The 25,001-nt window shown below is 37.5% G+C and overlaps 1 protein-coding gene across 3 annotated transcripts in view; it reads right to left on the bottom strand.

Annotated features, from left to right (window-relative positions):
• The window catches only part of Stk38l (serine/threonine kinase 38 like), a 67,236-nt gene that overhangs the window by 28,091 nt on the left and 14,144 nt on the right, over positions 1 to 25,001 (bottom strand). Inside the window, exon 1 of one of the 3 annotated variants that reach the window (XM_023717248.1) lies at positions 3,945 to 3,966. The exons of the other annotated variants lie outside the window; for them this stretch is intronic. The gene's annotated coding sequence lies outside the window, so the exon portion shown is untranslated. Of the gene's footprint in view, positions 1 to 3,944; positions 3,967 to 25,001 lie in introns of those variants that run through there. 3 annotated transcript variants of the gene reach the window in all.

Raw genomic sequence — 25,001 nt, 5'->3', positions numbered from 1 at the left:
CTTGAGTTGTGGGGATCGAACCACAGCAACCTGAGCCTCACTGCTTTGTTGAAGCAGCCACTTAAAGAACTGAGCTAAGGGGCAGGCCCCCAAAAGGAACATTTCAAGGCAACCCATTTTGTATGTTGCCAAGAAGAAAGCAAAGAGTCTTCTATGAAGGATAAATTTGCAGAACTGGGTACATGAAAGAACAAAGTTACCGCCACTCTTCAAAGAACATCTCCAAAACCTTTTTCCCAAGAATGTTCTTTTTACAGCATAGCAAATGTGCAGTTTTCAGCTATTATGTGTGTATTTTCTGCAGATCAGAACACATGGGCAAATCAGTGTTGTCTTTGAGCTGCTAATTCTGGAAATCAGAGAAAAGATCCCTTCTTTTCCCATTGTGAGTATCAGCTTGTCTATGAAAGCCACTGGCTAAAGTGCTGGGGAAGGAGTTAGGGGAGGCACAGATGACAGAAGCACAGGAAGGGGGCAGGCCCTTTTCCCAGTGGAGAGGCTGGAGCCTGCATACTGTAAGTTTCACTGAGTCAGTTCAAGAGTTGAATGATTTCAAAAGCCCTGGTCTTGAGAGAAGATTAACTAGTTTTGGGGCAATGGTTCACTTTATATCATAAATTTTGGGGGAAAAAAACAAGAATTAACTGAAACCCAAAATGTTCCACCATGGGATTTGAGATCCATCAGTTCATGACATCTAGAGCTATACTCTAAAATCTTTTTAGGAATATGCTAGTTTTCTGTAAAAAGGTTTCTTTAAATGTAAGCTTCATACCATATTGTCAGTTTGTCTTAATAAGTCTATAGATTTATATTAAAATATAATTACACTTGGTAAAAATCTTAAGAGACAGGGTTGCAGAAAAAGCCAAAGGTCCATCTTTAATCTCAATAAAACAGTATATTTTCAGAGAATGACTTAAAAAACAAGAAAAAAAATTATGTTTCTCTAACCAGATATAGTCTTTAAAATTTTAAATTATACAAAACTAAGAGGTTCTCAGATTATTACAAAGTCTGATTTGGTATGTAGCACTTCCTATGCTGCAAATTCATCCCTCATGGATTTCATGCTGTTCTTTCGTCTTTTATTAATGTTAGCCAGAAAAAGAACAGGATACAATTTGCAAATCTAAGGGCCTGCCAAATAGCTCAGTGATTAAAGCATCTGCTTAGGCAGATGCAGGGGTTCAGGGGTGAGTTCAATCCCTGGGACCAGAGGGGCACGCTGAGATGGCAACTGAGAATGGGAATGATGGCGCACGCCTGTAATCCCAGCACTTCGGAGGCTATAAACAGGAGGATCACTATGAGTCTGATCCATGCAGTGAGACCCTGTAGACCCTGTCCTAAATTAAAAAAAAAAAAAAAAAGCAAGTGTAGAATTACTGGACAGAAATACTTCGTATCCTTGATCCTGTTCACGTGTTCTGTCCAGATCCCTTCATTCACCAAGGCAGACAGTTGGTCTTCCACTGTGTACAGATAGACCCAATTTTTCTCCTACACATTCATCTCTTGATTGGCACCTGGGCTGATTCAATACCTTGCTATTACAAATTGTGCTACAATAAACATGCAGAGGCAGGTATCCTTTTAATTCCTTTGGGTGCATGCACCATACTTTTCTTAGTTTTCTGAGGAACTGCCACACTGGTTTCCAGTTACTACACTATGTTCTCACCAGGAGTGTACAAGTGTCTCCACCATTCTCACCAGCAGTTATTTTTTGTATTTCTGTATTCTTGATAGCCACTCTGACTGGATGAGAAGGAATGTCAATGTAGTTGACTTTTCTAATGGCTAAAGATGTTGAACATTTTTTTGTATATATATAGAAGACATGTGTACTTCTTGTTGTGAAAATTATCTGTTCATTTGCCCATTAATTGACTGAGCTATTTGATTTTTTGGTGTTAAGATTTTTATCTCTTTATGCATGTTATATATTAATTCTGTAAAAATAATAGGTAGGAAAGTTTTTTCTCCCATTTTGTTAGCTATCTCATCACTGTTATTTCCCTTGCTGCACAGAAACTTCTTAAATTTGATGTGGTCCCATTTGTTGATCCTTGTTATAATTTTGTAGACTATACAAGTCCTACTTAGGAAGTGTTTGTACCTATGACTTCAAATGTTCTCCCTAGCAGTTTCAAATTTTCTGCTCTTACATCTGGTTTGTTTGTTTTCTTATCCATTTTGAGTTCTATACAAGATGAGAGGGACCTGGTTTCAATCTTTTACATATGGACACTCAGTTTCCAAACACCATTTGTTATCAATGGTCTTTTCTCCAGTACATGTTCCTGCCTCCTTTGTCAAGAATCAAGTTGTGGCAGCTGCCTGAAGATGTTTCTGTGTCTTCTATTCCATTGGTATATATTATTCCATTGGTATAAGTATGTTATATTTGTGCGTGTGCTATGCTGTTTTGTTATTGTAACTTTGTAGTATAATTTGAAATCAGGTATTGTGATTTTTCCAGGCTTGTTCCTTTTGCTTAGGATTGCTTTGGCTATTCTGAATCATTCATGTTTCCATAGGGATTTTAGGGTTGTTTTTCTGTGAATATCTTTGGAAATTTTGATATATATTATACTGAACCTACAGCTTGCTTTTGGTCTATAGCCATTTTAATAATATGAATTTGGCCAATCCATGAACATGGGAGGTTTTCCCATCTATTAGTGTCTTCTTCAATTTCTGTGTTTACTGTTGTATAATTTTCATTATGCAAGTCTTTCACCTCCTTGGTTAGGTTCATTCCTGGTATTTTATTTATTTGTTCTGAAGCCATTAGGAATGGTGTTTTCCTGATTTCCTCCTGCTACTTTATTATAAGTATAGAAAAGCTATTGCTTTTTTTTGGCAGAACCAGGGATTGAACTCAGGCCCTTGTGCTTGCCATGGAAGTGCTTATTCCACTGAGCCATCTCCCTGGCCCCTGAATTTTTTAATGTTACTTTGTATCTTGCTGATTTGTACTTTCAATAGATTATGAGGGCAAAAACCAAAAAACCTACAAGTACGGACTAGACTAGAGAAATACAATCATGAGGCCTTAAGAATAGTCAGCTGGGCGTAGTGGCACACACCTACAATCCCAGCACTCAGGAGACAGAGGCAGGATCACTGTGAGCCATCCTGGGCTACTCAGGAGTTCAAGGTCAGCCTACACTACACAGTGAGACTTTGTCTCAAAAAAAAAAAAAAGAATAGTCAACCTCAGTACTACAATATTAGTAATAAAAATATATAAATACCATAGCCCTGAGGCTTATTAACTGGTTGCTTGCAGTCATACTTTGTTTGGCTTGTAGTGTGATTTACAAATTGGAAGAGTTCACACACAAGCCCAGACTTTCCAGATACTCTTCAAAGATCAGTTCTATTAACAATGAATCCCCCTTTCTGCCTGGAAACAAGAGGGCTGGAGCAGTGGAATCCTTTGCAATACCAAAGCCCAGGTAGTTCACGAGCTGCCCCTTTGTCATGTCCAGCATCCTTCACTCATGTCATTACCTGCTGGTTTCTTTTAAACACATTGGAATACAAGCCTGTTTCAGTATGGAATAATGAGGATCTACATTCAAACAACAGCAGAAGAGGTATAATGAATGGTTCAGATACTAGGCTGGAAAGACAGAATTATCTCTGGGTTTCAGATCTGGATGATGAGGTACATAATGATCCAGAAGTAGAAGAAATAAAGATAGGTAGAAAACAGAACAAGAAAATTTGCAATTTAAAAGTTGAATTTTCAGAAAACTGCAACTCCAAAACACCATCCCACTTATTTATATCTTTACTGCATGCCTTCACTCCATAGGCTTATGACTAGGCATTTTAGAAACTAAAAATTCAGTTTACCCCCTTCTCATACACTAATCTGCCTATTCTTATAATATTTATAAAGGCAAATTTTTCAATTGTTTTATGTTTACCTGGTAATGCACAGGATCTGTCTGCAAAATATTCTCAGCTGAATCTACAAAATCACAGTTCAATGCAAAAAAAAAAAAAAAAAAAAAAAAAAAAAAAAAAAAAAAACTACTTCAGGTAAAACGTCAAATAACTTCAAATATTTGTAATCTGGTACTACAATGAGAAAAGAAGTATGAACTTTTAGAAAGCAGAGACATCCCTAAAAGAATTTTAAATCACTTTGTTTATTGGCATATACCTGAGTACACAGAGAAATATGCCTTGATGAGGCAAAAAGAAGAAAAAAATCACAATTTCCAAGAATATGACTGGGTATGGAGTGGTGTGGTGGTTTGCAAGGAAGGTTCAGAAAGAGGATTTTACTGGTATCTGTAAGGAGGAATTATTCATAAATAAAACAAAACAACCCAGAAGCACAAATTAAGCGACAATAAATGTATATTAGTATATATACCACACATTTTATTTATAAGTCTATACATCTAGATTTACAGGCATAAATTTAATAACCTAGGGAAACTTTTGGAAAGTAAGAAAGCATGGAGGAAGGTAAACTACACCAAAATTTAGACTACCAGAGTTAACCTATGGCCCTCAGCTGGGGTTCAGATGAGTGAGATGACCAAGGACGCTAATGCACAGCAAAAAACGACCCTTCCCTTTGGCTTGTCAGTAAGAATGCCAATACCCCAACATGAGTTTTCTTCTATATTTTTCATTCATGTCATAAAGAATACATTCAGTAGAAACAAAGAAAAATTATTTTTAAGTACAGTAGAATTTATGGTTTAAAATATTTTTAAAGACAGATATTTAGAAATGCAAAAAATAATACTGTTCACAAAAGTAGCAAGGAGGAAATGGACTACAACATTTAAAAACCTATGAAAGAATAGCCCAGATTCTTTTTTTTTTTTTCTTTTTCCCCCCCTGGAACCAGGGATTGAACTCAGGCCCTTGCGCTTGCCAGGCAAGCACTTATTCTACAGAGCCATCTCCCTGGCCCCACTGATTCTTAAAAATAGTGCTCTTTTATGAGAAAACTTAACCACAGATTATGGAAAGAAGGGATGAATTATTCAATTAATTGTGCTGAAATAACAGAGAATCTACTTGGGGTGGGGTTCAGATCAAATGTTCACTTCACCCCAAAATAAATTCCAAATAATTAAAAACAGTGAACATAAAGACAGGCGGAGAGAAAAAAAATTAAACATCAAAAAATTAAAGACTTTCTTCCAATCATCACAATGAACAGCAAAGTATCACACAGACAGACAGACCAACACAGACAGATAGATTCAAAAATAGTAATTTTGGAAAAATACTAAAAAGTTACATATGTTACATACATACAGAAAAATATCAATACTCAAAAAACATCATACCACAGTGATATATGTGCACCCATATATAAATATAAGCACAATCTGTAAATCTTGGAAACAACCTAAATGCCCATCAACTGAGGAATGGATAAAAAAGATGCGGTCTTCTTACTACTCAGTCATAAACTGGAGGCTTTTATAGGCACATGGATACACTCAAGAGCATACACATAAGGGAAATAAACTAGACTCACATGAGTAAACATTGTACTGTCTCCCTAACTTGAGAATCTGAGAGAATAAGATTCAAAATGTACAATAATATTGTGTGATGGGAAGGACCTGTTCAAAAGGAAAGAGAAAATGGGATGGGGACAGGAGAAAAGAAGGAAAAAGAAAACAAAAACAGAAACAAACAATAGACAGATACACACACACATTCACACACAAGATTGCTATACTACTAATTTCTCTTAGTTCATTGAAAAGAAAGATTTTTGCTAACATTGCTTGAAGAATTAAATGTCTTGCTCTTCCACTGAGTAACTAATTTAATAATATGGAATGTATTATCCACTGTTCCTGTTATCTTGTTTTGACATTGTTTTACTTTATTCCCTTTAAAAGAAAAAAAAATTTTAATTAAGTGAAATGACTCATAGATAATAGCACAAAATACCATGGAAGGATACAACATTAGAAATATTAAGTAAATATGCAGATACAAAATTCTATTTTTGTTACAGTATGAGCTGAACTGGAAATTGAGTGGAAATATTGTGAAATTATGGATTTTTTACTCTTGTCCTCGATCTTTTTTTAAATTTTCAAATTTTTCCACAATAATAAAACAATTTTTAGAATCAGAACAAAGTATTTAGGTGTGCGAGGGTGCCAGGTGGAGATGGTAAAAGGGAATGAACTTGTACTGACTTTCAGCACACAGAATGGTTTTCTAGTTACCATTACACTTGGATTTACCCCTCTGAACCATATTCTTAGCTCTAGAAATTATGAGGAACAGCAAAAAAACTGGATGTCACAAAACAAAACTACAGACAAAAGAGGCTAATGGAGGGAAACCCTAAAGGGCTTCAGTCATCTTAGACTTTCTTTTAGAGAAACAATTTAGGGACAGCACGCACCTTTATTTGTAAGAGTTCACACTGAACTCACTTAAAGTTGCTACAGAAGACTTAAATGGCCCATATTAAATCAGAAAAGGGTAGCATAAATCTAATTCAATCACCTCAAGTCTTGTTTAAAACATGGCAGATCCACAGGAGAAAGAAAGAAATGGGACAGGCTGAAAGAAGCCCAGTCCCCCTTTACTCCCTCTGCTTGAAAGAAAGCCAGTGCTTGATTCAAAACATTAGCACAGCCCAGGTTGCAGGTTTTATGCTAAAACGTGAAGATTCGGTGTGATCAGAGACCAACCAATGAATAGAGAAGGCAGGAAAACCACAAGTGGCAAGAGGTGGTGTGACACCCTGGTAAAAAGAAGGGAGGAGGAATGAAGCAGTCTGGTCTGCTGGGAAGCAGCCTGGAGGGATGAATCACACATTAGAGGGCTTGGGCAACCTTGAACACTTGCTTTTCATTTTTTTAAAAGTAAATTTCTAATAGAAACTTGAAAACAGAGTGGATAAGAGGATGTAAGACATTTTCAAACACAGTACAGAATCATAATTTTAATTTTCCCTTGATACAAAACAATGAAATTTAGTTTCTACATCACTGAATATTTCCACAAGAGACTTACATGTCTATTTCTCAATTATACATATTCCTTAATATTCCTTACTGTTCATATTAAAATGACTGTTATTTTGTTTGCTATTCCTTTTAAAGTGAAGGCTAACTCTAATATACCAGACCAATTTAAGAATTTAAAGGCCAAAAGCAGCTGGGGGAGGGAGGGTGTTTAGTAAGACTAAAATTAGAACATGGTCATCAAGCTTACAGCTTTAAGATTTAAATAGCTGTGAGTTACTTTCAGTTATATGGAATCAGTTAAACTCACTTTTGACCATCACAAGTGATCAAACATTCCCAACTAAAAGCAGGCACACCATGAGACTCAAAAGACTCATATCTGTCAAGAACACAGACCATTTGACTTCCAGGATCCCGAGAAATTCCAGAAAGCTCACCAAATTAAGGTATTAGAATACAAAAACAAACTTTAAGAATTAAAAAAAAAAATGACCTAAGCACTGAATAGGGCCTTATCATTTTGCTGATTTATGATCTCTAGAACACAATTCTGGGTTATTTGGAAAACAAATATAGGAAGAAAAAATATCTAAAATGGAATAAAAATAAATTGCCCAGGTAGCTGTCAACTTGTAATTCAACTACCCACTCAACAAACTTCCATAAATCAGTTTATGAGTGTAATTCTGTTTGGGTTGTTTCTAGACTATACTATGGACTAAGATGGCAAATATAGTTCACTACAGGGCAAGACTATTATAAACACAGAACTTGAATTCAACTTTGATTATAGATGCTGGTCACCACTGAGTAATAGAAAATCTCTTACTTGTCATTAAGGAACACAGATTATACTATGCAGTCCATCTTCCTCAATTTATCCAAGTGAGGTTCCCAGATACTTGGGCATGTGGTAGAAAGCTGGACTGGGACAAGCCACTTGAACCTCAGGGAGAGCTCCACCTCTATGTGGAGAGTGCACAGTTCTGAGGCAACTCCAGGACACAACCCTGCAGACACAGACACCCAGGGCTGAGTGAGGCCTGGGCTCTGTGCTATCTATTAGCTCTGATGCAGGTATCTACCCTGAACATTAAGTTACTACTTTCTTTCTTATATTTGTGGAACTATGGAGCAAAAATAATGGTTTCTGTTTGCCCTGTTTAGATGACCAAAGAATAATTATATCCTTAAGTTTTCTGGAAAAAAAGTGAAAATATAGCTACAGACATTTTTTTTTTCTTTTTTTCCATGTTGGGAATTGAACTTGGGACCTCGCACTTGCCAGGCAGGTGCTGTGCTACTGAGCTAAATCCCCAGCCCCTGACTTCTTGAAGCCTATGAAGATTTCAATGACAAATGATGGTCACCACTAAGTGACACAGATTTAGATTTAGCTTGGGACTCTACCTCTCTATATAATTACTTCCTTATAAAAATGTGCCCCAAGGCGAGGTTCTCAAGATCTTATGCACTGGGTTACCTCAACGTAAGGACAAACATAAATGGACATATATTCAGAACTCTGGAATTGCCATAGATATTGGTAACAGAGGAGAAAAAAGGTTTTCTGAAATCTAAAAGTGCACTTTGAAAATGCTAAACTGTAAAAGACTCAAGTCATCAACTTCTGACATTGTCAGTCCTATGGATAACCCACTACTATTATGTATTACTGGACTATATTGTATTATTTTGTTGAATTCACGCACCTACAATATTTAAATGGCAATGGAATATCCATCTCTGACAAAACTAAACAAAAAAAGGGGACATAAATGATCATATTGTATCTGTATATATAAAATAGGATAGATATATGGCTACTTTCTCTTAATTCAATGAGAAGAAAGACTTGTACTAATAGTGTTTGGACAGGATATCATGTCTACATCTTATACTATGAATAACTACTATGAAGACAACAATATGCAATGTATTAATTATTGAAACTGTCTTACTAATCAGTTTTGAAACTATTATTTGTTTCTCAATAAATACAAACATAAAAAATAAAAGATATTTAATCATTTTTGAGTACTGTTCTCATATGTTCATTGGAGCTATTATAGAACTCTTATAACTGAAAACAGTCCATTTTGAGACTGCCTTTTACTAATCTATTTATTTACTAGTTACCACAGCTAAATCAAGACATTTTCTTTTCATAGCTCTGTAATATATTTTGACATCTGAGTGAGAAGTCTTACCCCAAGATTACTATACTTTTTCATATGAATTTTAGAATCTGCTTATAAATTAACTTTAAAATGTAGGGATTTTTATTTTGTATCATCTCTTCTAAAAAGAAGAAAACATGGTTCAAACTCAGGATTTAGCCTTAGCTTTAGCCTCATTTCAGTTCTTTAGTCAAGGTATTTCTACCACTACGGTTGTGACTATCTAGTTTGAAGGTTAAGGGGTTTTTTTAGGTCTCTTTTAAAAGGCTGCACCCAAACCAACAATCTGTTGTTTTGTTTATAGAAAACAAAACAAGGTGTTCAATGAATCTAGTGTTTGCATAATGTTTGCTTTCAGGGTGACCACAAATGGAAAAATCCAGAAGAAACTAGTTAAGCTAATAGTTACAGCCTTTAGGCAAGGCTAATCAAATAACTGTACATTAGAACCTGTCACATATGCACACTACGCTAGCAGGAAGAGAGCCAAACAGTAAGATATGACAGGAATACTACAAGAGTTTGCAAAATAGTTGAAATGAAATGTGGTTAACCCATATAAACCAGTGCAAAAACAGTTGGTTCAGGTAAGCCTTTCTGACACAAAGAAGACTTCCACACAGGGAAAGACAATAAGCTACACTTCCTGATGAAAACTAATATATCAGGTAGCTTAGTGCAGCTTAACTAAATGCCTGGTAGTAATCAAAACTTAGTGACAGCTACTTTGAAACTCACAGGAAGAGAAAATGATGATCTCAGCTAGGTTTATAAATCAAGGTTGAACGACACTAATGGCATTCTGATCTTGCAAGGGTAAGACAATCCGAGAAGAGCTCTCACTGGTCTTGCAGCAGCTACTCAGATCATACCCATAAACTGGCCACCACTACAGTAACCTAATGAGAAAAGCTACTGCTCTGTAGCTTAAAGGCTATGATCCTGCTCTCCATTCATGCCCTAAAAAGCTCCTATTCCACAGGACTTGTATCCTCAGAAACACCACCCATGTCCTGACATCATGGAAATTTACTAGTCCATTCCGAAGACCTAATATGTGGACTAATCTATTTGTGGAAAGAGGTAGTGCTTTCCAAAATTACTGAGTCAGAGTTTTTACCAGAACTAAAATTTTTTTTTAAATGGGAGAAGTATGGTTTTTTAGTTGAATAAACAAGATGAGCTTGGACTCTCCTCCCAAGAAGTAAAAACTAATGTTAAACATCGCAAGGAAATTTGCTCAGGACGAATTGGGGCGGAAACTTGCCTTTAGAAATTTAAATTATATGCAAATACTTTAATTTTTTTGAAAAATATTTTTAAGTTGACACATTAAAATTATGCATATTTATGGGGTACCATGTAATGTTTCCACATATGTATACATTGTGCAATGCTCAAAGTGGGTAGTTAATTTTTAAAGCATTATAAGAAAATGCAAAGCAAGACATCTCTGTGATTTCTTTCCCAGTGGGTCGTTTCAAAAAACTTTCACAGAGAGAGCCCTTTTTTCTACAAGTTGGTTTTTATCCTGTACTTTAGGGAAGGGTCTACAGCGTGTTCAGGGTCTCACTACTAGATCGGATTCATAGTGATTCTCCTCTTTACAGCCTCCCAAGTGGCCCATTACAGGCAGGAGCCACCACACCCAGTCTCAATCACGGCCCAGTCTCAATCACCACCCAGTCTCAATCACCATCTCAGTGCGCCCACCCCCGGGGGGCAGCATGGCAGGCCCCTGCAGGCACTTTAAGTGGCTGAGCTATTTGGTCACCCCTTTCTACAAGTATTTGCTTTGCAAATGGACAGAAAACTTACCTCTGAGTTGGTTTTAAGATAGTTTCACTGAATCAGTACTTCAGGAGCATTTAACCCTCTGAGGCTCCTCTCTATTACTTTGCTTGTACTTGAGTCTTTTATAATTAAAAAACTATAAATCATAAAAATACAACATTCCATATCCTATAGTTTTGTACTAAGTGAAACAGACAATTCAGTAGGTTACCTATATTTTAGAAGTCACAATATTCTGTATAGTTTTCCACATACTTTAGAGATAACAGCTTCAGTAAGGATAAAGAACACAGTAAAACTGCCTTTAAGAAGGCAGGCCAGTATTAAACCTAAGAACATATATCCATTGTACTGGTAAAAAATTGTGTGTCCTGAGTAACAGCTGTTTCTAGAAAGGAAAAGGCAGGATTACTAAGGCATCTCAATTCTGTCTGCTATGTTTTGTTACTGAAACAAAAGTTGATTTTTTTTCTTTTTTTTTTTTTTTTTTCCAGAACCGGAGATTGAACTCAGACTCTTGCACTTGCCAGGGAAGCGTTTATTTCACTGAGCCATCTCCCCGGACCCTTGAAATAAAAGTTGAGACATATACTTAATAAAATTGTACAGCAGCCCCCCAAGAATATTCCTTGTACTTTTCTGTATAATTAGTATATGTCTATAATCCATATTCAACTATAAGTTATTGTCATTGTGAGGAATTTTAAAATAACAAAGATTCCAAGAAATTTTAAAGGCCTTTATGGATAAGTATTTTTTAAAGCTACTTGGCTTAATACAGGGTGTTTTGCTTTTTTACCAAGAAGTATAACTCTCCCCAGGAAGCCTGAAGGAAGAAAGCTCAGAGACGGTCCAATGGGAGGGAGGCACCCAGGGGAGTGGAGGGAGGGAGGGAGGCAGGGAGGCAGGCAGGCAGGCAGGCAGAAGTCAAAGGCACTAGTGTGTGTGTGTGTGTGTGTGTGTGTGTGTGTTTTGGAGGGGTGGGGGGGACTACCAGGCATCGGGAGCCTGTTTTCAAAGGGGCTTCATTATTTTATTAGTTAGCATGACTACCCAGAAAACCAAGGGAATCCATATTTAGGAGATTTAACATATCCTATTTATACTGAAATATTTCCAGATGAAATAACATCAGCCAGGTGTACAGATATAATCCCAGTACTCGGGAGGCTGAGGCAGGAGCACTGCTGAAGTTTGGTGCCAGCCTGGGTTACACAATGAGTGCAAGACCAGTGGGAACTATATGGCAACACCCTGTGGGGGTGGGGGGCATACATATTACCGAGGGGAGGGGATGTGGCTTTACATCTGTTCTACTTTTTCATAAACTTCTCCATAACAAAGTGTTTTCAATATCACAATGTTAAAATAAATGATTTCCCTTTCGTCACTGTGAATTCTTGTCCCGTTTCAATTTGTTAGACCTGACCATGGCAAGGGGCTCACATAGGCAGGCTAGAGCTAGTGCTAATGTGAATACAGTCTGCTGCTTTCCCCTGTGCAAGTAAGTCAGTGTCTTTTGTTTTGAATTCATCCCTGAGAAAAATGAAAGGTTTGGAGAAGACATTTAAGCTTTAACTATAAAAAGAATATTGAGTTGTAAAACTGGCTTACAGATAAAGTAGAATACATTTAAGAAATACAGGGCCAGGGAGATAGCTCAGTAGAATAAGCGCCTGCCTGGCAAGTGCAGGGTCCTGAGTTCAATCCCCAGTATGCAAAAAAAAAAAAAAAAAATTGCCGGCCCCACCTCCAGGGCGCACTGAGATGCAATTGATACTGGGCATGGTGGCACATGCCTGTAATCCCAGGGCTTGAGAGGCTAAAAACAAGAGGATCACTACAAGTCTGATCTGTGTAGTGAGACCCTGTAGGCCCTGTACTAAAAACAGAAAAGAAGAAATACGAATGTTGCTGATCACACATTATGAACACATGGGTGTATCTTTAATCCCTTATTTATTTATTCATTTGACAAACGTTCAAAACAACGCATACTATGTGCTGGCAGTGTGATGTATGAGTAGAACACAAAGTGAAATATTATACAATAGCCACATTCAAAGAAGACAAATGTATAGACAAAAACAATACAACTATGTACAATGATAGGAATGATGAAGTTGAAAATAACAAAAGATCTTCATAACACACTCAATCCCAGAATTGTAAACAACTGTATTTTCAGGTCAGACAGAAAATAAAGTAGAAGAGACTGAGCAGTAAAAGACTCAGGAATCAAACTGAGAAAGACCATAAATCTGTGCCAAAGAATTTGGAAAGTATCTTGAAAAGTAACAAGAAAGCCATTTGAAAGATTTTAAGCCTGGAAATGATGGGGTCCAGTGTATATTTTAGATAAATTACTTGGGCATAAAAATAGATTCAGTAGCTGGCAGTAACATTCCAAGGACAGAAGAAGGAGGTAAGGAGGAAAGGGAGGTTGACCTAGTAGCTAGGAGAGAAATAAAATAGCCCAGGAGACCATGAGGCCTTGGCTCAGAGAGTATTAGTGGAGATTCCTGAGAACCTACATTGTGCTTTCTTGGTAACACGAACAAGAAAATATATAAATCACCATTAAAGTACAATAAAGGCAGTAAGTTCCTTCTCCAAAGTATAAAAGATTTAAGGGATGCAGGCTTTAGGTATGACAGTATTTTAGGTAACATCTCTCCCCTGACCTTCCAAGGTACCAGAGAAACTGCAGCATGGAACCACAGCTCCCTCTTCACCATCTATGAGTTACGAACAGCCAAGCACGACTATAGCAAGCAGCAGCTGCTCAGTAAATCAGGCTGTGCATTCCGTGTGAAGCATTAATGAAACAGACAGGACCCATTGTCTCTGGTCACTGCCACATTCATGGTGATCTTTAAAAAAGCACTAGCAAGGAGAAAGCAAAATTCATTTCTGGGCCATTGTTATGCCCTTCTATAATCTTTACAATCTCAGTAACAACTTCCTATCATTATACTATGTCTTAAAACGTGGGATATACTTAAATTCTTGTTAAAATTTACATTACTCCTCACCTGTGAACCTACTTTTTTCCTTACAAGTTAGATAGAATCTTTTAGCTAAGTTCCTGAAAAAAGGCATTTCTAGGAGAATTATCAGAAAGACACGCTTGGTCAGTCGTAGGTCCTACAGACTACAAGAACTCTGTTTCAATTTTATAAAGCAGCAACAATATTTTTCCTCATAAAACATTATTCAAATAAAGTAAAAATGCTGGGCACAAATGTAGGTAACTGAGATGTCTTGCAGTTAATGTCCATTATTCTAAAATTAGAAAATTCTACTTTTTAATCATTTTCTTTTTAAAAGAGAATAAAAACAGTAAAAACAAAAACAGAAATGATACAGAATTTCACTGAACAAAATGATAGGAATTCAGCAATGGTGGTTATACTGCATACTGTTGTCTTCAAATTAGCTGTTCAGATTACTAGATAGTAGCATGCAAAATTGGTCCAAAAAGGGAAAAAAACAAGAAAAGAGAAAATTTTAAGCATAATTGTTCCTTTCAATGGACCAGTAGAAATCAACAGTACAATTATCCGCTATTCTGAGTATATACATATATTTTTCCTTCCTTCTTTCCTTTTCCTCATCCCAGTTGTTCCTTCCCATTAAACATATTCCTTCTTAATACTTATTTTTTCATTTATAAAGCTGCAGTAGTACACCCTACACCAAAACTTTAAAATCTGTTCATTCTACTCCATATACCAACTTTATTAAATGCTAATACTTCAAATGTTATTAACAGTAACAATATAAACAAGGGCATAACTCAGTGGTAAAATACTTGCTCAGGATGTGGAAGGCACTGACTTCAATCCTCAGTACCATAAAAGCCTGAAAAAAATGTATAATTTATAATAACTGACTGAACATTAATAGTGTGCCTGGCAATAAGCTTAATACCCAATACACACCTCATTCTTTTCTTTTTTCTTTTGGGCCACGCAGGATGCCTTCAGGGCAGGTCTGGTTTGGCTTGAGGATGAAGGGATCGAACCACAGCATCCTGAGCCTGCCTGCTTTGTTTCAGTAGGCACTTAAACACCTGAGCTAATGGGCAGGCCCCCAATCATTTCCGACCCCCACATCAGCCCTAAGAAGTGGAACATAATGTAACTGTCATTTTGCAGTAGAAAAAATTAGGGTTCAGAGAGTATACATATCTTATTCAAAGCTATAAACCTAAATGGGCCTGTTAAGACTCAACAATCCAGAATTATTCTTAACATGCAGATTGCCCCTCCCAAACTTCTGAGGTAGGTGGGCAGGCATTTGTATCCCTATTTTAAAGATAAAAACTTGAGACTCAAAAAGCTGATAAGCCTCATCTAGCCAATACATTCAAAAAATGAAGCCACATGAGGCACCTAGTCCAGGCCTCTCTCAAGACTGAACTTGTCCAGTTTAAACCAAAGCCTCCCACATGGATCAAAAGAGGAAAAAATCCCACCTTTGTTTGAAAGATAAAAACAAGCATATAAGATTAAACACACACAGTTTTGTCGATACAGCACAAAAGCCATGAAGATTTTTTTTTCATAAAAATCCAATAGCCTCTTTCTCACACATCTAGACTACTTTCAGTGAAATCACAAAACGAGATAGTTTAGACAAGCATGTATCTCAGCTTTTTTTTGTTTTGGTGGAACCGGGTATTGAACTCAGGTCCATCATGCTTGCCAGGGAAACGCTTATTCCACTGAGCCATCTCCCCAGTCCCGTATCTCAGCTTTCTAATGCAAATTCATTTTTGTTTCCCAACTTTTTCTGTACGTCTTTCTCTCTCTCTCTCTTTTTTTTTTTTTTTTTTTCGTGGTACCAGGGAGCAAACTCAGGTCCTTGCGTTTATAAGGCAGACACTTAGGTCACTGAGCTATATCCCCAGCCCCACTGTATGCTCTTTCTTTTTTTTTTAATTATTTATTTATTTTTATTTATTACATTTATTTATTGTGTGTGTGTGTGTGGCCAGCTCAGCCCACCAGGGGGCGGGGCTGGCTGGCATGTGGTGCTGGGGGATCGAACCACGGTCCCTGTGCTTTGCCAAGCTTGTTTCAAGTAGGTGCTTTAGACCACTGAGCCATCTCTCCAGCCCCTGTATGCTCTTTCTTGTACAGCCCACACTAAGCTGCCTAAGTTCTTAGCACACGTAGAGACTTGGGAACAGGTTAAAGAGCCAGATTCTGTCCTTTGCCTCATAGAAAACAACATCCACACTGAATCCTAACAGAATCTTCTGCCAGGAGACAAGCAAGTGCAACCTTTCTCTCATGTATTTTGTATACACACAGTACTAGGGCTCAAATGTGGTATTGTGATTCATATACCACACTGGAGGGCAGGTTGTGAAACTTTAAAAACAAACCACATTTAGGGGACTAATTTCTCCCAAGTGATTTCCATCTCTTAGAGCATTTGGGCTGTTCCCACCCTTGAATACACGGAAGCTGCACCCAGTCTCAAAAAGTACAGATTCAGTCAGCCCACACAGAAGTCTGGATTTCCTTCCAGGACAAATAGGGAATTCAATAGGTATAATATCCTCAAATAGGTAATTAATTTTAATCCTTTGTTGTGACCATATAAAGAAAAAAAAGCTACTTTCCCAGTCTTTCTTCAAAGGAGACGCCAGAGAGAAAAAAACAATATTTAAGGCACATAGCCAAGTATTAAAACTTTTCCATTAACATACACATCATGAGTCATTAGTCTTAACAGTGTACAGTTCATCACCTTGGCCCTACCCTTCCTACCCACGGTCATTCCAACTCTGTGCTAAGTCTACGCAAAACTTCATGGCTATTATGTTACACTCTTGCTTACTCACTCAATCTTCCTATTTTGAGAGTAAAAACCTTGTTCTTTATTCATGTAAGTTTCAATCTATAGCTAAATGAATAAGCCCTATCTGAGTGAAAACCATTATCTGAAAATAATCAAAAACTAAGGCAGTAACAGTAACCTAAAGAAAACTGCCTCATAAACCAATGAGAATGTTTTAAATCCAAAATATTCAGACAGGAAATTTTTAACCAAATGCTAGTGAGTAGATATTTCCCAGACACATTTAGCTACTTCCCAAATACTGCATAAGAATTCCTTATTTAAGATTGTACTACCTGAACTGGATACTAGCTATTAAGTTCCAAAACCAGGCAGAGCCCTCTGTTATTTTTTAAACCATTGTCCACACACTATTCTCCAAATATTTGTATATGGCATATGAGGGACTGAATTAAAGGCTATGGATTTCCTGAAGTCTTTCACAGGCTATGGTCTACTCACAAAGATTCAAAGCCGTTCAGATGAAAGGCAACTCTAACCCCAACTTTTCTCCCATCTTAGAAGCATGTGATCCACATAACACACTGAAAATGTGTCTGCTCATTCCCTCACTGTCACATTTTTGTGTGTTTTATTTTGAGGCAGGTCTCCTTAAGTAACGCAAGCTGATCAAACTCACAATCCTCTTGCTTCCGGTGTACAAGTGCCAGGATTACAGGCCTACATATATCTGGTTTTACATCTTAAAAACCGAGTTTTTAAGCTACAAATTAATTTTTTTTTTGAGGCAGGGTCTCACTGTGCAGTTCAGGCTGGCCTTGAGTTTACTTTGAAGCTCTGGCTGGTCTCAAATTCCCAAAGATCATCCTGCCTCAGCCTCTGGAGTGCTGTGATTACAGGTGTACACCACCATACCAAGCTAAATTAATACTTCTGGAGATACCAAGGTGATAAATATTCCACTTCTATGTCTGTAATCAGACTGTGTGAATAGGAATCACTGATTCTATTCTTGCTTGCTATGTGATCTCAGACATTTCATCTATGCGCTTTGGTTTTCTCATCAACTAAAAAGACTGAGATTCACTACGAGCCATGCACCTAGGACAGTATTAAGACACATGGTAATTGGTCAACTACTATCACTATTGTTATCAGCACTGTCATCACTATTATACTGCTAATATGTCCCTTTTATCTTCCTTCCAAAGATATACATTAAAAATTTGCCAGAGACAACGCCATCTCAAATTTGCTAAAACATTACTTGAAAAGACATCTATCTTTTCATGGTACCACAGAGATTTAAACTGGGAGGTGTAGCACTGCTGGGGATCCCCGCCTGCTGGAGGCTGGCTGTCTTCTCAAGAGGCTCCTCCTGATCACTGTCTACACCACCAGCCCACTCCTCACCATATAGGCTCAGCTGCTGATAACGGCATCAGTAAGTTCGCTGCATCTTTTAGAAGCCAACAAAATTAAACAAGCTTCAGAGAAATCAGAATACAAACTTACTAATACAGTGTGAGAAATATAAATGAGTTAGAAATATGAACCCATCTACGGCCATACATGTCCAATACTTATATTATTGCCTAGATGGACAGCTAAATAAAACCCAGAAGTTCCAAGGTACAAGGGGAAGCAGAAAGTAGTACCAATCAACTAAAAGTTCTATTTTTTTTTTTTTTTAATGGATGATACTGGGAATTGCCCCTAGGGTGCTCCATCTCTGAGCAGTATCCCCAACCCGTTTTTTTTAATTTTGAAATAGTCCTCACTAATTTACCCAGGCTGGGTTCAAACTGCCTCAGCCTCCCTCTGTGCTCAGATTACAAGCAAGCACTACCATGCCTAGCACTCAACCTGTTTATTCTTTTTTTTTTTAACCTGTTTATTCTTTAAATTAAGTAAATACTATGTGGAGTAGCCTTCCAGCTGCTTTCAGAAAGCTCCATATCTAAGTAATAGATGAAGACTGTATCTTTCACAAGAGCTTACTATAATATCAGGAGCAAAGCAATCAAAAGCAATCTGTATGTTCAAAATATAGAACTGTAACGAGAAAAGTCAAACGAGAAAAACCTTCAAGATTCATAAAAAGAAAATTAGCATACTAAACTTTAAGAAGCTGTAAAAAGTATGTAGTGCATGACCCTGTACACAACATACCTACATATACACATAAACACATCATGTATGATTGCACTTCTTATACCTTTTTATTCAAAAGAAAAACACCTGGAAGGAAGGTCACTGAAATACTACAAATTACTACTTTTTTTCCTTTCATATCTCTTCATTTCCATTTCCTGAAGTTTTATATGCCTTTTATCACCAGAGGAAAATTACTTCTAATGTAATTTCAGTCTACAAGTTATATAGGAGGTCAGGTCTTAAATATCTGTCTCTGAACTCCAAGTTCATCTTCTCCCATGGCTTTAGACAACACTCAACAGGGCTGAGAAATACGTGGATTTTCTAGCCCTATCTTTTCATCCAACAGCTACTCTACTACTGGCTAACATATCAACTTAACCTTGCACAAAAGTCATAATTATATCCTCAGTAACTGCATAACTTTTCCCCACAGCCAGCCTTCCTACAATCCCTCTTTTATCCATGGCACTGCCCTTAGCACATTCGGTAAAAAGGCTGGGAAAGCTGCCTTAATTCATCGCTCCCCTTTATCTATTTCAACTGTATTAATAAAACCTGTCAAATTCTCTCTAATCTCAACTTCACTTGTTCATTTTCACGCCTTTTCTGCATCAGTGCAGACCTGTATAACACTGCCAGTTAACACTACTTGTACCATCATCTAAGTAGGGAGACTGACGCCATTCTCTCCATCTCTAAATCACTGTTCCTTATACAGAATAAGGATGACACTTCTGGCTCACAAACTTCTCCCTTCAAGCACCAGGGATGCCTCACACAGAGTAGGCAAAGCTCTTAGCCTTCAAAAACTTTTAAAGCCACCTCAATCAAAACTTCTATACTGAACTATTACCACCTATTATTTAAAATTCCATAATTTGGCTCCATTCTAATTTCTTAACCTTACCATTCAGATAAACCAAAAGACATATCATAATGAATCTCACCAACAAGCCTTGGATAGGCCTATAATGTGCAAAACTCGGGATTCGCTCCCCAGTACCAGATTAGACAGACAGACAGACAGACAGACAGACAGAGACACAAAAAACAGACCTTCCTTTTCCCTCTACTTGTATTTAAAGAAACTAGTTTTTTCCTCTGCAAAGTTTTTCACAATTTCTCCAACTTCGTTTATGTTTCATTTTTCAAAACTCTCATGTAGGTGGACTCAGTCATACATGCTGTAATCTTCTATTAAATTCCAGACAAGTTGAGGGCAAGAACCTTACCTTATTCTATCTTCCACAATGTGTAAGATGACTCACAGAGCATACACGAAGTGCTCAGTCTTGTTGAGACAGATACAGCAAGATTACCAACCCCAACCCCAGCCTCTCTTTAACAGTACATAACAATTTGGGCGGGCCAAGCACCATCTTAAGGGCTACAACACCCAAATGCAGAGGCTCTGGGAGGTGACGGGGGCTCTAACCCTATACCAGGAATAATGGTGACGGAGTGCTTCGCAGTGACAACTGGAGCAGGAGGCAGTAAGGGAGTATCTGTCCACCTCTATGGGAACAAACACTTGGTCCTTTGATAAAAACGCTTTCACTGGGCTGAATGTCAAAGACAACCCCATGTAATAAAACAGAAGACCTACCTATAGCTCTGCTTATCACTCTCGAGGCACTAGTACACAGACCACCACGCATCACTGAGCCTCAAGAAGCACAGCAGACCACTACGCATCACTGAACCTCAAGAAGCACAATGTTGTTATCAGATAAGAGACAGTAACAGCCAGGTAACAAGCAGTGGCAGTGTGTCCTAATTTATGAAGCTATTCAGTCTTCAAAAGGCATTCCGCATGTACTGTCTTGCTTTCTGAGTTTTCCTAAATATAGTATGTGGCAGACACAAAATATCTTATTAAAACATGCAGATATAATAGGCATTTCATTGTATTTTGAATATACTTTAAATATGCAAACTTGGGACCATTTTAAAACTAGATTAGTTTTCTTAAATAGAAAATACATTTGAAAATGTTTAACTACCTATCGAAATTTCTATAGTGCTTTCTGTCTCTAAAAAGGTGTTTCAATCTGTCCATTTTATATTAAATCAATTAAAATGTATGGAATTTACAAAATTAAATCATAAAAACTAATTTTCAACATTTCTCTCTTTAAAAGTTCACATTTTCTTTAAGGACATAAATTTAATTTCAACGTATAAAGGCTGAGTTTTCTCAAGGCTTTATTACTGCCTAGGCCTCAATCCTAACATTTTTTGAGAGAAGAGATTATTGTGAGATGTCTTCCATCAAGTTAATATCATTTTAAAAAATGGTGTAAGCATGTATTAATGTCTTGTTCATACCTTAGCATACAATAATCTGTAATTATCTGTATCTGTAATAATCTCTTTTCTAGTAAGGAAATACATCTTGCAAAACCAAGAAAATAACGTTTACCCAGAGATTTGCTTCCGCTGTTAATAATAAAATCTAGCACTTAACACTGCCTCTGGCTGGCAAGCACATCATATACTATACGTACTGTGTGTGGATGTGTGTAATGCTTTTAAAGCAATGTCTGGCAGATGGCAAACCCTGCATGAAAGTCTACTGTCATTATCTTCCCATCACTTAAAACTAAAAAGAGGATTAATACTGTATGAAGCAGGTGTTACTTTAATTACTTTGAAAATTATTTGCTGCATAAAACCACAGCACTTGCCTGGTAAGTACAAGGTTAAGTTCGATTCCCAGTATGAGAAAAAAGGTGGGTGGCAGATAGCCCAGAGGCATAAGTACCTACTGGCAAGCACAACGACCCAAGTTCAAACTTTGGCCCCACTGGCTGTGCAGTCTTGGCCCCAGATGCCCAGGACCCACCCTGTGACCCCAGGAACGGGGCGTGTGGCACGTGCCTATAATCCCAGCATGCGGGAGGTTGAGCCAGGAGGATCTCTGCCAGTTCAAAACCAGCCTGGGGGAACCAGTTCAGAAGTGAACACAAGGCCAGCCCAAACTGCATAGTGAGACCTTGTCTCAAAAGTAAAGCCATATTAATATGCTGTGCTATAAAAGGCTCAAGTCAAGAACTTCTGACATTGCCAGTCTTACGGAAAACCCACTACTATTATGGCCTACTGGACTGTATTGGAATATATTGCTGAATACACACACCTACAATATTTAAATAACAATGGAATGTCCTTCTCTGACAAAACTAACCAAAAAGGGGGATATAAATGAATGACCATTTTGTATCTGTATACTCAAAATAGGACAGATATACAGCTGCATTCTCTTAATTCAGTGAATAGAGAGATTTGTTCCAATAGTGTTTATGGACAGGATATCATGTCTGTATCTTGTACAGTGAATAACCAGTAAGACAGCAATATGCAATGTATTAATTATTCAAACTGCCAGTAATCGGTTTTGAAACTGTCTCATTGCTATTTCTCAATAAAATTATTTTTAAAAAACCAAACAAATAGGAAGCATATTAGCAAAAATATGGTCTTGGGTTCTTCAAATCCACGCCCAGACGAGTAAAGCAGTAACGTATTTTAATAATTCAATTTGTTCCACTTCACACAATTAAAATCATGGATCCTAAACTTATCTCTTAAGCAACGTACTGTGGTCCACTGATCAAGTGAACTTTAAGCTGAAAAATGGAAGGAAGAAAAAGTTCAGATGTTACTGTAACTGTAAGAAGCTGTGCATGTTCTAAAAAGAAAATGATAACACTGGGAATGGCTAAGTGAGCTGCCTACAAGAGCCCTAGCGTCCTTGCAAACCCAGGCCCACAATAATGGATATTAAGCAAAGAGAGAAATGTATATTTTGAGACTACAAATAAGTTAGTATGATATCATGAAGCACACCACGATCTAATGGGATGGGCCTCTGAACTGACATGGTGCAAATTCAAGAAAATAGATGGAAATGAGCTCAACAGTGACAGAGACTTCAATCACTGGGGTATTTGCTAGAATTCCCCCACAGCTAAAATCAACACCTAATAAATGCTTGGCTAATCTTCCTAACATGAATGTGACCACTGAGAAGATATTAGCTTATAATAAAAGTAGTGGAAAACTTGAGCCCAATTAACCATAGAATTTTGAAGTTCACTGAGACAGGTGGCAATGGCAATGCAGGACACAATGAAGGAATACAAATGACAATGTTTTCAGGAAAGAAAAGCAAATCTGCGTGAGACTGTAAAAGAAAGTGAATTGTGTATTTTAGGAGGCTCTCTACAGGAATCTAAATTAGCTCTGACTAATTCAACACATATTTACTGATTATGACTCTATGCCCATACTGTTTTTGGCCAGGGGATACAAATTATCTTGCCCCTTATGGAGCTTAAATTTTAATGGAGGAGAGAGGGAGGTGGGTAAAAAGTGTAACAGCTGGGAGAGGCATTCATATTTTAAAGAAGGTCATGAGAACACTATCATCAAAAAGAAAGTCTGGTGTTTTCTGTTTGTCTTGCAGTGCCTAAGGACCTAACCCAGTCTCACCTGAGCAAGGCACATGCTCTCTTGCTGAGTGACATGCCCAACCCCAAAGAAATAGCTTGAATGCGGTAAAATAAATGAGCTAGAGGGATGAGAGAACAGCTCAGGAGCAGAATGCTTGCTCAGCATACGTGAGGGCTGAAGATTAAAAAGCACTGTAAGATTAAAACAACAATGAAAGAGTGACTTAGAAACCAGAGAGAACAGGGTACATACAGGATAGCTGCCAAGGTCCTCAAGCAGAACTAGGCCTGTAAGAAACATCAGCTTTTAAAACAAAGAGAGTAACCAGAAAGTAACAGGTGCCAGAAAGTATAAGGCCTGGAAGAAAGCATAAAGACTCAGTGAGTTTTATATATCCCTATGAATACACACTTTTTTGGCTCTATTACACCAAATGTGCATGTAAAATTTCTACATCAGGTGTTACAGAGAAAATACAAAGGAGTAGAAAACATGATTACTCCCCAAGGTCCGGCCAAATAGCTAAGTAGATTGAAGTGCCTGCAAGCAGGCGCAGGGGTTGGGGGTTGATCCCCGGGCCTGCCATGCCAGCCCCACCCCAGGGTGCGCTGAGACGACAACGAGACTGGGCACGGCGGCGCACATCTGTGATTCCAGCTCTTGGGAGGCTGTAAACAGGCGGATCACTATGAGTCCGTTCTAGTAGTGAAACCCTGAACACCTTGTAGACCCTTTCCTAAAATTAAAAAAAAAAAATTACTCCCCCAAAGATAGTGTAGATTTTAAATTCTAAAAGTAAATTCTGAACCAAAATGAATTCAAAATAGCAGGAAAATGTCCTACACCTACACATGACTTTAAAAATGTATTTGAACTCTGGGTTTTAGAGAAATTCCTAAAAATTACATCACCAGAAGAATGCAGGAAAGGATGAAAGGGACAGAATGAAAGAAAGGTACAGACAAAAACAGAGACGAGAGACACAGAGATACAGAATTAAAGATACTGAGTCAGAAAAACATATAATATATATTATATAACCAAACAATATTGCTCCTACTCATTTTTGCCACATAAAACTTGACATAGTTTGGTCTCTATGAAATAAAATTCTGGCTGCAAAGTGCAAAAGATATTTATGAAAGATTTTTTTTTGGAAAAAAACTAGTAGCACACAGAGCTCTTCAATAAACTCAAGATTCCTTCTCCTTCTCCTTCTCCTTCTCTTGTTTTTGGTACCAGGAACTGAACTCAGGACCTTGCAGTATGCCAGGCAGGTGCTTATGCTACTGAGCTGTATCCCTAGCCCTTAAACTGAGATTTTGTTAAAGACACAGAAAAAGACAGAATAGACACATAACATAGTGGCCATAAAGGAAACACAGAATGACATCAGGAAGAAAAATGCCCACCATGAGCTCAACTCAGAAAATCCATCAAGGACCACAAAAGAGACTTCTGGATTTATGAAGGAGAGAAAAATACAAAGCCAAGGGCACATCAGTTAAGGTAAATGATACAGTTAACATATGAGAAGGAAAAAAGAAAAAAACCTCCCTTTTGCTTTACTTTTTTTTTTTTTTTTTTGGCACCAGGGATTGAACTCTGG

This window comes from Octodon degus, unplaced genomic scaffold (genome assembly GCF_000260255.1).
Source record: "Octodon degus isolate 3935 unplaced genomic scaffold, OctDeg1.0 scaffold00004, whole genome shotgun sequence".
Classification (NCBI taxonomy): domain Eukaryota; kingdom Metazoa; phylum Chordata; class Mammalia; order Rodentia; family Octodontidae; genus Octodon; species Octodon degus.
Note: the sequence above shows the minus strand (reverse complement) of the source record. Positions and strands in the feature narration are given on the sequence as shown.